Raw genomic sequence first — 2168 nt, 5'->3', positions numbered from 1 at the left:
ATATGTAATCTCAATACCCTGAAAAGTGAGATATTCTTTTTAAAATTTTTTTTGCTCAGTCTACAATCTGAACCACATCAGATCTCTCTGCAGAAATGATTCTTTCCACAGAACAAATTTAAACCATGCACCTCGACACCCCCCGCCCCCAGACCTTAAAAATAACATTTTCTTTTTGCTCTACCTTTTTCAAGGAATTGTACAGTTCATGTAAAATATAATCAAATTGTCTAGGCAAAAGATTTATATTATACAGGTATAGGATCAAAAGTGTGTCAGTACATGTAGAATGAAAACAATTTGGTAGGTGATTTTTTTTTTTTGGGGGGGGGGTAATAAATCTCATTTACTATTTAGAGAAAATGTACAGAAATAAAGCAGTTTAGTAAGTTACAACTTTGAACAATGTATTCTCTTGTAAAATTTAATATCTTTAAAATGGCTAAAGATCAGCTGTTCGGTGACTTGGGAAGATCTTGTGAAAATTCTTCTCTGATGTGGTCCAATTTTGATCCAGTTATTTAAAATCAAAATATCTAAAGTACACTTCTAGCAAGATATTTCATGAAAAAAGGGGTGCGAGGATTACAGCTGAGAGCGCTTCTCCCTGGCTCTTTTCATTTTCAGATAAGGCTCATGGTTAGTGATTCCAAACGAGAAAGCACGTTATAGATAGTAATTTTATTTCAAAACAAAACTCAGAGAGCGGGATATTACAAAAAAATTAATGTAGGCTCAGGAAGTTTGAGGAAGGGCATGACTGGCAGCCCTGGAAGAAAGCATCTCGAATGCACTGAGGTCAAAAGGTTCCCATACAACATCACTAACATTCTGTGTGTATAAAATTAAATGTTCGAATGTATTCAGCATTCATTTCATAGAGGCCTACTATACACAGTGTGTACACTAGAAGTAGATATATAGACTTAAATCTACAGGGGAGATTCGTTCTAAGTAAAACTGAAAGAGCTTTATTTGTTGTGTTTACATACATAGAGACCTTACACCTTGACAAGACTCCAAACCAGCTATACATATATGTGTATGTATTTATAACAGTAACACCAAGTTCTATAAAAATTAGCATTTGATACAGTTCCCAAGGCATTTCCCAATTCTATGTACGGGAGGACTTCCATACGAGCGACCACTGACAGAGTAGAATATAGGGGCAGGGGTATGGTTAGGGTTAGGGTTTGGATTTGGGTTAGTGTTAGGGTTAGTATATACTAGGTCGAGATCTTTTATTGTTGGGGTGGTCGCTCGTTACAGAAGTCTTGCCGGTAATTATTTACTTTCTTGCGTTTAATTTCAGGGGAGGACTTCCGTAACGAGCGACCAATTTGAACTCTCAAATATTTATTATCCTCCTCATCCATCAAAATCAGAACGTGGAAGGCCTAAAATGTTGTGGTTTTCGCATTCTTTTACCAGTTGGGGATGTATAGATCTAGTTTCGTCTAGATCTAGGCGCGGCCGGCTGGAATTAAATGCGAGAAAGTAAATAATTGCCGTCTTGCCCTTGCAGTGACTTATTAGGCAAGCCCACAATAAGTATAATAAGTGTGTGTGTTTGTGCGGAGGGTGAAAGGGGGGTGTCGATGTGGGTGACAGCCCTCCCTGTTAATCAAGATCTTTGACAACGAAGACCAAAACAAGTCGGCTTAAAGTAGAACTGCGAGTAGGCTACACGAGTCGGTTACAACTTAGTCCCGTGGCGTGTGTGTACTTTTTCTTACAAATTCCATGGCCATTCTCGCACACTTGAGTGATGATATTATTGATATAATATAAAGGTGCTAGAATTACACCCATTCCTTCTCATCCCTCCTCCTGGCGTCCTTATAACAACATTTACACTTACATTACATGTATATTTGATAAACAAATGCGTAGTTTGTCAGCAAAACCGTTGTTGCGAGTTGTGGTGATGTCATTGTCATGATGTACTCCTTTCGAAACGTTGTGTTTACGGAAACCAAGCAAACGAAATAAAACTGCTAAGACTTCCAGATAAATCATCTACTCGAACAACCGTAATAAAAGAAAGTCGCGTTATAAGTCGAACGAGTAATTTTGAATTATATATCGTACGTAATCATTTATACATTAATGTTCTTTTATTTCTGGGACCTAAATACCTCCAATTACTATTTCTTGTATATATA

The 2168-nt window shown here is 37.3% G+C and overlaps 1 protein-coding gene across 2 annotated transcripts in view; it reads right to left on the bottom strand.

The window, feature by feature from the left end:
- The window catches only part of LOC101850939 (FK506-binding protein-like), a 10238-nt gene extending 8269 nt beyond the window's left edge, over nucleotides 1–1969 (bottom strand). Inside the window, exon 1 of one of the 2 annotated variants that reach the window (XM_005092536.3) lies at nucleotides 1865–1969. The gene's annotated coding sequence lies outside the window, so the exon portion shown is untranslated. The remainder of the gene's footprint in view (nucleotides 1–1864) is intronic. The other variant, XM_035968258.1, reaches the window with a different exon arrangement.
- Nucleotides 1970–2168: the final 199 nt, after the last annotated feature.

The sequence above is a fragment of the Aplysia californica genome, unplaced genomic scaffold (genome assembly GCF_000002075.1).
Source record: "Aplysia californica isolate F4 #8 unplaced genomic scaffold, AplCal3.0 scaffold00048, whole genome shotgun sequence".
In the NCBI taxonomy this organism is placed as follows: domain Eukaryota; kingdom Metazoa; phylum Mollusca; class Gastropoda; order Aplysiida; family Aplysiidae; genus Aplysia; species Aplysia californica.
This window is presented reverse-complemented; position numbering and strand designations above follow the sequence as displayed.